General features: G+C 32.7%; 1 long non-coding RNA gene across 4 annotated transcripts; it reads left to right on the top strand.

The window, feature by feature from the left end:
• Nucleotides 1-8,411: 8,411 nt before the first annotated feature.
• LOC101254434 (uncharacterized) lies at nucleotides 8,412-13,945 on the top strand. Of its 4 annotated transcripts, XR_011214480.1 has the most exons (5): nucleotides 8,412-8,834; nucleotides 9,391-9,465; nucleotides 13,014-13,291; nucleotides 13,379-13,496; nucleotides 13,606-13,945. It is a non-coding gene; the product is annotated as an uncharacterized lncRNA (long non-coding RNA). The 4 variants fall into 4 exon arrangements; XR_011214481.1 differs by having other exon boundaries at nucleotides 8,412-9,465; nucleotides 13,587-13,945; XR_011214482.1 differs by lacking the exon at nucleotides 9,391-9,465 and having other exon boundaries at nucleotides 8,413-8,834.
• The last annotated feature ends 775 nt before the right edge of the window (nucleotides 13,946-14,720 follow it).

Raw genomic sequence — 14,720 nt, 5'->3', positions numbered from 1 at the left:
CAAGTTCTCTAAGTGTGAGTTTTGGCTAGATGCAGTGTCCTTCTTGGGACACGTGGTTTCTAAGGATGGAGTGATGGTGGATCTTTCTAAGATTGAGACAGTGAAGAATTGGGTAAGACCTACTAATGTATCGGAAATAAGGATCTTTGTTGGGTTAGCAAGCTACTACCGCCGATTTGTCAAGGGATTCTCTTCTATTGCTTCCCAATTGACGAACTTGACTAAGCAGAATGTTCCATTTGTATGGTCGAATGAGTGTGAGGAAAGCTTTCAGAAGCTCAAGACTTTGTTGACTACCGCACCTATCCTTACCTTGCCAGTAGAGGGTAAGAACTTCATTGTTTATTGTGATGCATCCTATTCTGGTTTGGGTGCAGTACTAATGCAAGAGAAGAGTGTGATTGCTTATGCTTCAAGACAATTAAAAGTGCATGAACGTAACTATCCCACTCATGATTTGGAATTGGCCGCGATAGTGTTTGCATTAAAGCAATGGAGACACTATTTATATGGGGTTAAGTGTGAGATCTATACGGATCATCGTAGCCTACAGTATGTCTTTACTCAGAAAGATTTGAACTTGAGACAGAGGAGATGGATGGAACTACTGAAGGACTACGACATCACTATCTTGTATCATCCGGGGAAGGCGAATGTTGTAGCGGATGCTTTAAGTAGGAAGGCGGGAAGAATGGGAAGTCTAGCTCACTTGCAAGCTTCTAGACGCCCACTGGCTAGAGAGGTTCAAACTCTAGCTAATTACTTGATGAGATTAGAAGTAAATGAGAGGGGAGGATTGTTGGCTTCTGTGGAGGCAAGATCTTCCTTTCTTGACAAGATTAAGGGAAGACAGTCTGATGATGAGAAACTGCGCAGAATTCAAGATAAGGTATTGCGAGGAGAGGCTAAGGAAGCACAAATCGATGAGGAAGGTGTTTTGAGGATCAAGGGAAGGGTATGCGTACCCCGCGTCGATGATTTGATCAACACTATTCTGACAGAGGCTCATAGTTCGAGGTATTCGATACATCCGGGTGCAACCAAGATGTACCGTGACCTAAAGCAACACTTTTAGTGGAGTAGAATGAAGCGTGACATTGTGGATTTTATTGCCAAATGTCCAAACTGTCAACAAGTAAAGTATGAACACCAAAGGCCCGGAGGAACACTTCAGAGAATGCCCATTCCGGAATGGAAGTGGGAAAGAATTGGAATGGATTTTGTGGTTGGTCTTCCGAAGACAATGGGTAAGTATGACTCCATTTGGGTGATTGTTGATAGGTTAACTAAATCTGCTCATTTCATTCCGGTCAAGGTGACTTACAATGCAGAAAAGTTAGCCAAACTTTACATCTCGGAAGTGGTGCGATTGCATGGGGTTCCACTATCCATCATATCAGATAGAGGTACGCAGTTTACTTCTAAGTTTTGGAAAACATTGCATGCGGAATTGGGTACTAGGTTGGACCTTAGTACTGCGTTTTATCCTCAGACCGATGGTCAATCTGAGAGAACGATTCAAGTGTTGGAAGATATGCTTCGTGCATGTGTGATAGAGTTTGGTGGCCATTGGGATAGCTTCTTACCCTTAGCGGAGTTTTCATACAATAATAGCTATCACTCAAGCATTGATATGGCTCCATTTGAAGCATTGTATGGTAGGAGATGTAGGTCTCCCATTGGTTGGTTTGATGCATTTGAGGTTAGGCCTTGGGGTACCGACCTTTTGAGGGATTCGATAGAGAAAGTGAAGTCTATTCAAGAAAAGCTTCTAGCGGCGCAAAGTAGACAAAAAGAATATGCAGATCGAAAGGTCAGAGACTTAGAGTTCATGGAGGGTGAACAAGTCTTGTTGAAAGTTTCACCAATGAAAGGGGTGATGCGGTTTGGTAAAAGGGGTAAGCTAAGTCCAAGGTACATTGGACCATTTGAAGTACTTAAGCGAGTAGGAGAGGTGGCTTATGAGTTAGCCTTGCCTCCAGGGCTGTCCGGAGTGCATCCGGTATTCCATGTGTCTATGCTGAAAAGATATCATGGGGATGGAAATTACATTATCCGTTGGGATTCAGTCTTGCTTGATGAGAACTTGTCTTATGAGGAGGAGCCTGTTGCTATCTTAGACAGAGAAGTTCGCAAGTTGAGGTCAAGAGAGATTGCATCCATCAAGGTGCAATGGAAGAATCGACCGGTTGAAGAAGCCACTTGGGAGAAGGAGGCAGATATGCAAGAAAGATACCCACATCTGTTTACAGATTCAGGTACTCCTTTTCTCCCTTGTTTTCAGTCTTGTAATCGTTCGGGGACGAACGATGGGTAAATTAGTATCTATTGTAACGACCTGTTCAGTCGTTTGGAGCAACAGACTCAAATTCTGGAAAAACTGGCATAAGCGACGGACCCCACGACGGACCGTCATGGGCACGACGGACCGTCGCAGGGTCTCGTTTCAAAACACTTAGAAAATCTGAAATTGGGTACTGAAAATCGACTCTCTGAACTTCGTGACGGAATGGCAGGACGGACCGTCACAGGCGTGACGGACCGTCATAGATTGTTCAGTGGAAATTGACTCTCTGACCCTTGCGACGACCTGCAGGATGGACCGTCGCAGGCACGACGGCCCGTCACAGGTTGCGCAAATCCCAGGCAGAATCGGATTTCCTTACACGTTTTAAGGGACGTTTTGGGACTATTCTTTCCTTAATTATAGATTTCGTGGGGTTATATATTAATAACTCAAATTCTTGGGGGTTAAAAGAGTTAACCTTAAGTTAATTAGTGGGGTATTATTGCCATCTTTTATTCTTAATTATATACTAATTAGGGTAAAAGAAAGAGGGGTTGAATAAAGAAAATTAGAGAGAACAAAGAGAGGGAAAGAGAAACGAATTGAGAGAGGATCGAACGAGAAAAAGGAACGAAAGCCTTGGGAATTTCTTGCTTAATCACTAATCTTCGGTGGAGGTAGGTTATGGTTTTCATGCTTCATAAGTAAACTCTTAATAGTGAATGATATGTATTGGTAGTATTGTAAACCCTACTATATGCTTAATGGTATGTTTGCATGAATATGATTATGTGATTGTGATAAGATAAGCATGATGAAAATATTGAATCCCAAATCTTGAAAAGAAACTTTAATATACATTATTAATGATGATGCCTTGGTATAGAAGAAGGCTTGATGAATTAAAGTAATGGGATTGATGATGCCTTGGAATAGAGAAGGCTTGATGATTTACAGAATGATATTAGTGGATCGGAGTGTCACGTTCCGACACATAGTATTAGTGGATCGGAGTGTCACGTTCCGACACATAGAATTAGGGGATCGGAGTGTCACGTACCGACACATGTAGGGGATCGGAGTGTCACGTTCCGACACATGTAGGGGATCGGAGTGTCACGTTCCGACACATGTAGGGGATCGGAGTGTCACGTACCGACACATGTAGGGGATCGGAGTGTCACGTTGCGACACATAGAATTAGGGGATCGGAGTGTCACGTACCGACACATAGTAGTAGGGGATCGGAGTGTCACGTACCGACACAAGAGGAGGAAAGATAATGAATCTTGAAAGATGATAATATACTCAACTTAATATACTTAATTCCCAAATGAGTATGGCATTGAGGCTTGAGCCCTCATGGATGAACTTGATGGCACTTATTGATGATTATAGTACTTGTTGTTGCTACATGTTGAGTTTTATAGTGGATTTACGATAATATTTGATATATACTGTTCCCTATTTTGAGTTGGCCGATGATATCTACTCAGTACCCGTGTTTTGTACTGACCCCTACTTTTATGTTTTTCTTCTTGTTATTTGTGGAGTGCAGCAAACGTGCCGTCATCTTCGACTCAACAGTAACTCAAGCCAGTCTTCGTCACACCGGATCTTCAGGGTGAGCTAACGCTTCTAGCTTGGACTGGATCTTCTCCTTCATGTGTTGATGCCTTGAACTTCCGGCATGGACTAGCTTCTTATGTATTTTTAGCTTCTTAGAAACTCTTAGAATTAGTAGTTTAAAGTAGATGTTCTTGTGATGATGACTTCCAGATTTTGGGGATAATAATAGTTATTGATTTTATTAATGAGTTTAAGTCTTCCGCATTACTTTCTGTTGTTATTACATTGAAATGTTAAGGTTTAGATTGGTTGGTTCGCTTACATAGGAGGGTAAGTGTGGGTGCCAGTCGCGATCCGATTTGGGTCGTGACAGTTTGATATTTTTAGAACCGTCTCTTTTCTCCCATTTCACCTTAGCAATAAGTCCATCTTGAGTTTGAGCCCTGATTTTGAACCTAGGTTGCCCTTGATTATATAACCACCCCTTTTCAAATTCCAATTAATCCTTCAAAGTTTAGACTCTTCAATTGATTGCGCATATACCATGAGTCTATCTAGGGTCATATCATCATGTAACATCATAGTACGACATTCCTCCCTCACTAAGTCGGCAACCCCGATCACAAAGCGACTCATTTCATCCCTTGGATTAGAAACAAGAGATGGGGCATATCTAGATAACATTGAGAATTTCAAAGAGTATTCCTCAACACTCATATTGCCTTGATTGAGATTGATAAACTCCTCCACCTTAACTTCCCTCCTTTCACGGGGAAAGTACTTACCAAGAAAAGCTTCCTTAAATTCTTCCCCCTCAATAGGATTCGACTCCTATGGCCTATTATCCTTCCATTGAGTGTACCATATTTGAGAAACATCCTCCGATTGGTATGAATCCAACTCCGCCTTCTCCCTAGATGTAACCCCCATAGCACTCAACACCTTATACACTCATAAAGTCTCTCAATATAGAGGTCATAGTGCTCTCCAACATTCACCCTAGGCACTATGCTCAAATTCACTTGAGTAGTCACGACTTGGGCTAAAGCAAGCAAAGTCTCTCTAATATCCACTACTTAAAAAAATAGTGAATACCGACTTCAAATGATGTCGGTAATTTTCGACCTCCGGAGCTCAGTATTGTTAAAAATAATAAAACTAGTTGGATTTTAGGCAAAATAAGGAGGGAAAAAAATTCCGACCTCAAACGGTCGGTATTTTTCACAGAAAAAATTAATTACAATAAAAATTGACTTCTTGACGTCGGTATTAAATAAAATAAGTGAATAAGAATATTTTATTTTTGGTATTTTTATTTCATCAATATTCATATACCGACATCATGAGGTTGATATTTTTATTTCATCCAAATACTAACATCATGAAATCGGTATTTTTATTTCATCCAAATACCAACCTCATGAAGTCGGTATTTCTTCTTCATCCAAATATCGACCTAATAAGGTCGATATTTTTACTTTATCTAAATACCGACCTCATGAGATCGGTATTTATATTTCATGTAAATACCCACCTAATAAGGTGGGTATTTTTATTTCATCCACATCCAAATACCGACATATGAGGTTGGTATTTTTATTTCATCCAAATACTGACATCATGAAGTTGGTATTTTCATTTCATCCAAATATCGACCTCATGAAGTCGGTATATTTTCTTCATTCAAATATCGATCTCATGAGGTCCATATTTTTACTTCATCTAAATGCCGACCTCATGAGATCAGTATTTATCTTTCATCTAAATACCGAAATAATGAGGTCGGTATAAATACCGACATCATGAGGACGGTATTTTTATTTTATCCAAATACTGACATCATGAAGTCGGCATTTTTATTTCATCCAAATACCGACCCCATAAAGTTGGTATTTTTTCTTCATCCAAATATCGACCTCATGAGGTCGGTATTTTTATTTCATCTAAATACTGACTTCATGAGATCGATAGTTATCTTTTATCTAAATACTGACCTAATGAGGTACGTATTTTTATTTCATTCATATCCAAATACCGACATCATTAGGTCGATATTTTTATTTCATCCAAATATTGACTTCATGAAGTCAGTATTTTTATTTTATCCAAATACCGACCTCATGAAGTTGGTATTTTTTCTTCATCCAAATACCGACCTCATGAAGTCGATATTTTTTCTTCATCCAAATATCGACCTCATGTGGTCAGTATTTTTACTTCATCTAATACCGACTTTATGAGATCTATATTTATCTTTCATCTAAATACCGACCTAATGAGGTCGGTATTTTTATTTCATCCATATCCAAATATCGACATCATGAGATCAGTATTTTTATTTCAACCAAATACTGACATCAAAAGTCGGTATTTGTATTTCATCCAAATACTGACTGCATGAAGTCGGTATCTTTTCATCTTCTAAATATCGACCTCATGAGGTCGGTGATGTTATTTTTGTTAAATAACGACCTCATGAGGATGGTTTTGCGTAAACTAAAAAACAAAAAATATTATAATGCCGACTTCCAAAAATTTGTAAAATTAAATATCATGCAATTTAATTATTTTAATATAAATATTTATATCGTTCAATTAACTTTAAATAAATAGTACTCTAGATGACAATTTTATATCAGTTAAAAAATAAACTAATATAATATACCGACCTCTCGATGTCAATATTATTTATTTAATATGATTCCTTTTATTTTTCTTAATATTTAATGTGATACCGACCTCATGAGATCGGTATTTTTTTGTAATAAATTTCATTTTAACAAAAGCGACATCCAGAGGTTGGTTTATTTAAAATATTTCTAATAATCATAACTTTTGTTATTTAGCATAATACTAAAAGTTAATTTGAAACATACAATTAATTGTTCAAAAAGTGTAATAATTTTATATACTTTATCAATAAAAAGTTAGACTTCGTGAAAAAATTAAAAAAAATATGTCTAATCTATATTTAGAGTATGAAATACGTTGATATGAATTAGGATATAATTATACTTATATTTCTAGAGTAATGTACAAAACTCTATTAGTGTGTCATCTAATCGTGAACTTAATATCTCATGTTATGCTGTAGAGGTGAAGAGCTAACATATAATTTATTCGAGTATGAAATGCGAGATAGTATTATTATATACTTTCGATCTTGAATGTATGTCAAGTGTAGTGATCACTTCCTAATTATGAATGACATGTAAAGGATACTTCATCTAAGTATGAAAGACGTTAATTAACTATGTATGAAATATATTATCAATTAAATAAATGTCGATGATCTATTTAAAGAGATTTATATATTAGAAATGATATTGATAAACTTTCGTTCATAGATAAAATTAAATTTATATAATTAGGAGGTGTATAATTTAGATTTATAAAATTAACTTGATGGATAAATTAAAATTATAAATTTAAACTTCTCTCTCTCTCTCTCTCTCTCTCTCTCTATATATATATATATATATATATATATATATATATATATATATATATATATATATATATATATAAATTATAAATTTAAACTTCTCTCTCTCTCTCTCTCTCTCTCTCTCTCTCTCTCTCTATATATATATATATATATATATATATATATATATATATATAACGTGATTACTTGTTATTTTTCTCAAAGTTTAATGTGATACCGGTCTCATGAGGTCGATATTTTTTTTATTATATCTAATTACTTTTAATAAAAACGACATACAGAGATTGGTTTGTTTAAAGTATTTCTATTAATCATAATTTTTGCTATTTAGCATAATATTAAAATTTCATTTGAAACTTACAATTAATTGTTCAAAAACTGTATTGTATACTTTTATAAATAACAAGTTAGACTCTATGGAATAAATAAAAAGTATCTATAATTTATATTTCGAGTATGAAACTATGTTTTTATGAATTAGGATATAATATAATTATACTTATATTTCTAGAGTAATATACAAATCTATTAGTCCATAGTCTAATCGTGAACTTTGAATATGAAATACGACATAGTACTATTATATTCTTTCGATCTTGAGCGTATGTCAAGTTTAGGGATCACTTTCTAATTATGATGACATGTAAAGGATATTTCATCTAAGTATGAATTACATTGAATAATTATGTACGAAATACATCATAAATGAAAGAGATATCGATGATCATTTTAAGGCGAGATTTATATATTATATTTGAATTTATATAATTAGGAGGAATATAATTTCAATTTATAAAATTAACTTGATCGACAAATTAAATTTATTTATTAATAAACTTCTATTGATATAATATATATATATATATATATATATATATATATATATATATATATATATATATATATATATATATACCGATCTATTTAAATTATTATTTTATTTAAATAATATTGAATTCAAGATGTTGGTATTTATTAAATATAGATAATTATTTTAATAAATATCGACATTTCGTGATCGATAAATTAATTATTCTAAAAAATACTAACATCCTGTGATCAGTAAACTAAATACTTCTCTTAAATAAAAAGGACAATATCAAAACCCTAACTCAAACTCATCTCTCTCATACCCACCCCCTTCACCCGCCTCTCTCTCTTTTCCTCATCTCTTCTCCCCTCGCCCGGCTTTCCTCTTCTCCTCCTCCAAACGGATCACCGGCGAGCAGCAGCCCCGATGACTCCTCTCTCTCCCTATCATCTTCCTCTTCTCCTCTTCCCTCGACCCCTCTCTCTTTCCCCCTCCTCTCTTCATTCTTCCTCTATCCCCCTCTCGTATCTTCTCCACAGCGAACTCCGGCGAGGATCAATAGCCAGCCATCGGCAAGCATCCGACAGCATCACCAGCAGCCACAACTCTGGCATAACCCCAGGCAGCCAGCAGCTCGGCTAGAGAGCGATAGGAACAACATCAACTGCTCAAGCTGAGGCTCAAATGCTTGTTATTTCGTACCAAATGGATCTGTGCAGGTTTGTTTTTCCTTTTTATTATTACCTCATAATTTTCTTAATGATGTTCATAAGTTATTAACAGTTTGTTACCCCTTTTTTATTATTACCTCATAATTTTTTGTATTGATGTTCATCAGTCTTTAGGACCACCTAGAGAAATAGTTTTCTGACTTTGGGAGTTGCTACTTTCTGCTTGCATTTTTGTATGCACATCTCCCTTAAAAGATTTTTATTTACGTGCTTGAAGTGTTATTAGAATCTCTAGTTGAAAACATATTTCCAATTTTATTTATTGAAGTACTTGAAGATATTTTTGTTGTTAATAAATGGTTTCATCATAAAGAAAAAATCATACATCCTCGTGTTTGGGGTGAATGAGTAGGTTGGTGGGAATCCATACTTGAGTTGAGCTATTGATGTTAGTGAATCAAATCGAACTATTTTGAAATAAAAATACAAATGACTTAAGAGTATGACTTAATGCTCTACTTGATCTTCTTGTATGTAACATGTGCGTGTATAAGTTCAAACTTTATTTTTTTAGTGTTATCTTTTTTACCTCTTTTCGTGCTAGGCAACTCAGGAAGCTCAACATATAATAAAGTTGATACAACATTATATTGCTTCTTTCATCAAAGTTGGAGATAAGGTTTGGTGATATATAAATCTCTAAAGTTTAAGTACAATTATTTTATATAATGTGTTTGTATCCACCTACTTGATTTGTGTCCATCTTGTATAGACATTTAGCTTTAAATTTAGAAATAATATATTTGTTAAGGATAAGTATCAATACTACTTGATCCTCTTGATGACTAAATCAATTTTCTTGCAAGATCGGTTTGTGTTCATCTAGTGTTGACAGTAAGCTTTAAATTTAGATATAATATATTTGTTAAGCATAAGTACCAACACTAGTTGATCCTATTGATGACTAAATAAATTTTCTTGCAAGATCGGTTTGTGTCCATCTAGAGTTGACACTTCGCTTTAAATTTAGGTATAATATATTTGTTAAGCATAAGTACCAACACTAATTGATCCTATTGATGACAAAATCGATTTTCTTGCAAGATTGATTTGTGTTCATCTAGTGTTGACACTTAGCTTTAAATTTTAAAAAATATATTTGTTAAGGATAAGTATCAATCCTAGTTGATCCTATTCATGAAAAAATTAATTTTCTTGCAAGATCGATTTGTGTCCATCTAGTGTTGGTGAATATAGTGTTAGAAGTAATTTAAAACTAAAATAATTAGACTTAGAAAGTTGTTAAGTATTTCAAATAAGTTAATGTGATTTAGTTGGTGAATATAGTGTTTTAGTTAAGTTAAAACTTAACTAATTAGACTCAGAAAGTCTTTAAGTTCTCCAAATAGTTAATGTGATTTAATTGGTAATATAATGTTAGAAGTAAGTTAAACCTAAATTAATTAGCCTTAGAAAGTCTTTAAGTTCTCCAAATACTTAATGTGATTTAGTTGGTGAATATAGTGTTAGAAGTAAGTTAAAACTTAACTCATTAGACTTAGAAAGTGGTTAAGTTTTCCAAACAAGTAATGTGATTTCGTTGGTGAATAGTGTTAGAAGTAAGTTAAAAGTTAACTAATTAGACTTAGAAAGTCTTTAAGTTCTCCAAATACTAAATGTGATTTAGTTGGTGAATATATTGTTAGAAGTAAGTTAAAACTTAAGTAATTAGACTTAGAAAGTTATTAAGTTTTCCAAACAAGTAATGTGATTTCGTTGGTGAATAGTGTTAGAAGTAAGTTAAAGCTTAACTAATTAGACTTAGAAAATTCTTTAAGTTCTTCAAATAAGTTAATGTGATTTTATTGGTGAATATAGTGTTGGAATTAAGTTAAAACTTAACTAATTAGACTTAGAAAGTCTTTAAGTTCTTCTAATAAGTTAATGTGATTTAGTTGATGAATATGATGTTTTAGTTAAGTTAAAACTTAACTAATTAGACTTAGAAAGTTGTTAAGTTTTCCAAACAAGTAAAGTGATTTCGTTGGTGAATAGTGTTAAAAGTAAGTTAAAACTTAACTAATTAGACTTATAAAAATTGTTAAGTTATTCAAATAAGTTAATGTGAATTAGTTGATGAATATAGTGTTTGAATTAAGTTTAAACTTAACTAATTAGACTTAGAAAGTCTTTAAGTTCTCCAAATAAGTTAATGTGATTTAGTTTATGAATATAGTGTTTTAGTTAAGTTAAAACTTAACTAAGTAGCCTTAGAAAGACTTTAAGTTCTCCAAAAACTTAATGTGATTTAGTTAGCGAATATAGTTTTATAAGTAAGTTAAAACTTAACTAATTAGACTTAGAAAGTTGTTATGTTTTCCAAATAAGTAATGTGATTTCGTTGGTAAATATAGTGTTTGGAAGAAAGTTAAAACTTAACTAATTAGACTTAGAAAGCATGTTTGTTCTCCAAATACTTAAGGTGATTTAGTTGGTGAATATATTGTTCGAAGTAAGTTAAAACTTACCTAATTAGACTTATAAAGTTGTTAAGTTTTCCAAATAAGTAATGTGATTTAGTTGGTGAATATAGTGCTTTATTTAAGTTAAAACTTAAATAATTAGACTTAGAAAGTCTTTAAGTTCTCCAAATACTTAATATGACTTAGTTGGTCAATATAGTGTTAGAAGTAAGTTAAACCTAAACTAATTAGCCTTAGAAAGTCTTTAAGTTCTCCAAATACTTAATGTGATTTAGTTGGTGAATTGTAGTGTTAGAAGTAAGTTAAAGCTTAACTCGTTAGACTTAGAAAGTTTGTAAGTTTTCCAAACAAGTAATGTTATTTCTTTGGTGAATAGTGTTAGAAGTAAGTTAAAACTTGACTAATTAGACTTAGAAAATCTTTAAGTTCTCCAAATACTTAATGTGATTTAGTTGGTGAATGTAGTGTTATAAGTAAGTTAAAACTTAAGTAATTAGTCTTAGAAAGTTGTTAAGTTTTTCAAACAAGTAATGTGATTTCGTTGGTTAATAGTGTTAGAAGTAAAATAAAACTTAACTAATTAGACTTAGAAAAATTGTTAAGTTCTTCAAATATGTTAATGTGATTTAATTGGAAAATATAGTGTTTGAATTAAGTTAAAACTTAACTAATTAGACTTAGAAAGTCTTTAAGTTCTTCAAATAAGTTAATATAATTTAGTTGATGAATATAGTGTTTTAGTTAAGTTAAAACTTTACTAATTAGACTTAGAAAGTAACTAAGTTTTCCAAACAAGTGATGTGATTTCGGTTGTGAATAGTGTTAGAAGTAAGTTAAAACTTAATTAATTAGACTTTTGAAAATTTGTTAAGTTATTCAAATAAGTTAATGTGATTTAGTTGGTGAGTATAGTGTTTAAATTAAGTTATAACTTAACTAATTAGACGTAGAAAGTCTTTAAGTTCTCCAAACAAGTTAATGTGATTTAGTTGATGAATATAGTGTTTTAGTTAAGTTAAAACTTAATTAATTAGACTTGGAAAGTCTTTAAGTTCTCGAAATACTTAATGTTATTTAGTGGGTGAATGTAGTGCTAAAAGTAAGTTAAAACTTAAGTAATTAGACTTAGAAAGTTGTTATGTTTTCCAAATTAGTAATGTGATTTTGTTGGTGAATATAGTGTTTGTAAGTAAGTTAAAAATTAAGTAATTAGACTTAGAAAGTCTTTAAGTTCTCCAAATACTTAATGTGATTTAGTTGGTGAATATAGTGTTAGTAGTAAGTTAAAACTTACCTAATTAGACTTAGAAAGTTGTTAAGTTTTCCATATTAGCAATGTGATTTCGTTGGTGGATATAGTGTTTGGAAGTAAGTTAAAACTTAACTAATTATAATTAGAAAGTATTTAAGTTCTCCAAATACTTAATGTGATTTAGTTGGTCAATATAGTGTTAGAAGTAAGTCAAACCTAAACTAATTAACCTTAGAAAATCTTTAAGTTCTCCAAATACTTTATGTGATTTATTTGGTCAATATAGTGTTAGAAGTAAGTTAAAACTTAACTAATTAGACTTAGAAAGTTGATAAGTTTTTCAAACAAGTAATGTGATTTCGTTGGTGAATAGTGTTAGAAGTAAGTTAAAACTTAACTAATTAGACTAAGAAAAATTGTTAAGTTCTTCAAATAAGTTAATGTGATTTAGTTGGTGAATATAGTGTTTGAATTTAGTCATTTTCATTTCAGAAATATTATGTCTGGGCTCCCGATCGTGAGGAAGAAGTTCAAGCAAACTTTAAGGTTAAAGCTTCAAAGCTGTTGTCTAGCACATTTAGTGAATGTCGAAAAAATAATAGAATTTCTTACTTTATGGTACCAAACCGATGGGATCTATTAATGGAACATTGTGATATTGATGAAAACTTTATAAAGAGGAGTGTGATTGGGAAGATGGCTCGCGCATCAGAAAAGGCTCTTTGCACAGCGGTGGAGCTATTAGCCTAATTTCTAGGAAGGAAAGAATGGTAAACTTTATTAATTTTGTAAAATATTTGTTTTTATTTTCTGTTAAGTAGTTTTTGGAGATGAAATTATACTTGTTTCATTTGCAGGAAAAAGAGTTGGGTAGGTCGGTAGTTGTAGAAGAGATGCTCAAGGTTACTCATGTCAAGAAGAGTACGAATCCCGAAGAAGAAGAAAGATGGATTGAGCCACGTGCAAGAGATATATGTAAGAACTCTATTCAAGTTAATCTTTTTTCTTTTTCTTTTATATATTACATTATTATTTGTAAAGTTCTTTGTTTAAAATACATGATAGGTTTATACGAATGTCTCAGGAATACCGTAGTACTCTACTTCTTGAGAGCCGGGATAGATCATTTACACAAGAAGAAAGTGAGAATCGTGAAATATTCTTCCTCCATGTCCCGCAAGTAGTGATGATGGAGCTAATCAGGAGGGTGATGAGAATGATAAGGGTGATAAGGAGAGTATCGGTGATAACGAATAGTTGTATTGGTGTGACATTTTAGACTGCTATATTTTTGGATTGTTTGATCATTTTAGTTTAATTTGAAGTTGGATGAAGTTTATTTTGAAATAGTTTAATGTATATTTTGAAAATACTGTGTTGTTTTGGTTGGATGATGTTTATTTTAAAATAGCTCATTTGAAATTCTTTGAGTTGGATGAAGTTTATTTTGAAATAGCTTATTTGAAATTATTTGGGTTATTTTTATATAAATATACAGGTGGGATACTCAAATTGCAGCTGTTGCCATATTTGTAGTAGAAATACCGACCTCCGGAGGTCGAAATCTAAAAAGTAAGAAATGGAAATGCCGACCTGCGAAGGTTAGAATCTAAAAAATAAGAAAATAAAAATACCGACCTCCGAGGATCGGAATCTAAATAATAAGAAATAGAGATACTGACCTCCGGAGGTCAGAATCTCAAAAATAAGAAATATAAATACCGACCTCTGGAGGTCGGAATCTCAAAAATAAGAAATAAAAATACCGACCTCTGAAGATCAGAATCTAAAAAATAGGAAATATAAATACAGACCTCCAGAAGTCGAAATCTAAAGAATAAGAAATAGAAATACCGATCTCCGGAGGTTGGAATCTAAAAAATAAGAAATAGAAACCAACCTCCAGAGGTTGAAATCAAAAAAATAAGAAATGAAAATACCGACCTCCAGAGGTCAGAATCTAAAAAATAGGAAATAAAAATACCGACTTTTGGAGGTCGGTATTCAAAAATTTGATAATTAAAAATTTGACCTCTAGAAGATAGAAATAATAAAAATAAAAAATAAACAAATATATTAAACTAACCTCCGGAAGTCAAAAAATAAATAAAAAATTTTATCGACATAAATTAAAATTGACCTCCGCTAGTTAGTAAATACTGACCTCCAAAGGTCGGAATTGAATAGCGACCAAGCTTT

This window comes from Solanum lycopersicum, chromosome 2, assembly GCF_036512215.1.
Source record: "Solanum lycopersicum chromosome 2, SLM_r2.1".
In the NCBI taxonomy this organism is placed as follows: Eukaryota; Viridiplantae; Streptophyta; class Magnoliopsida; order Solanales; family Solanaceae; genus Solanum; species Solanum lycopersicum.
The sequence above is the reverse complement of the archived record's forward strand: the minus strand, read 5'-3'. Positions and strand labels throughout refer to the sequence as shown.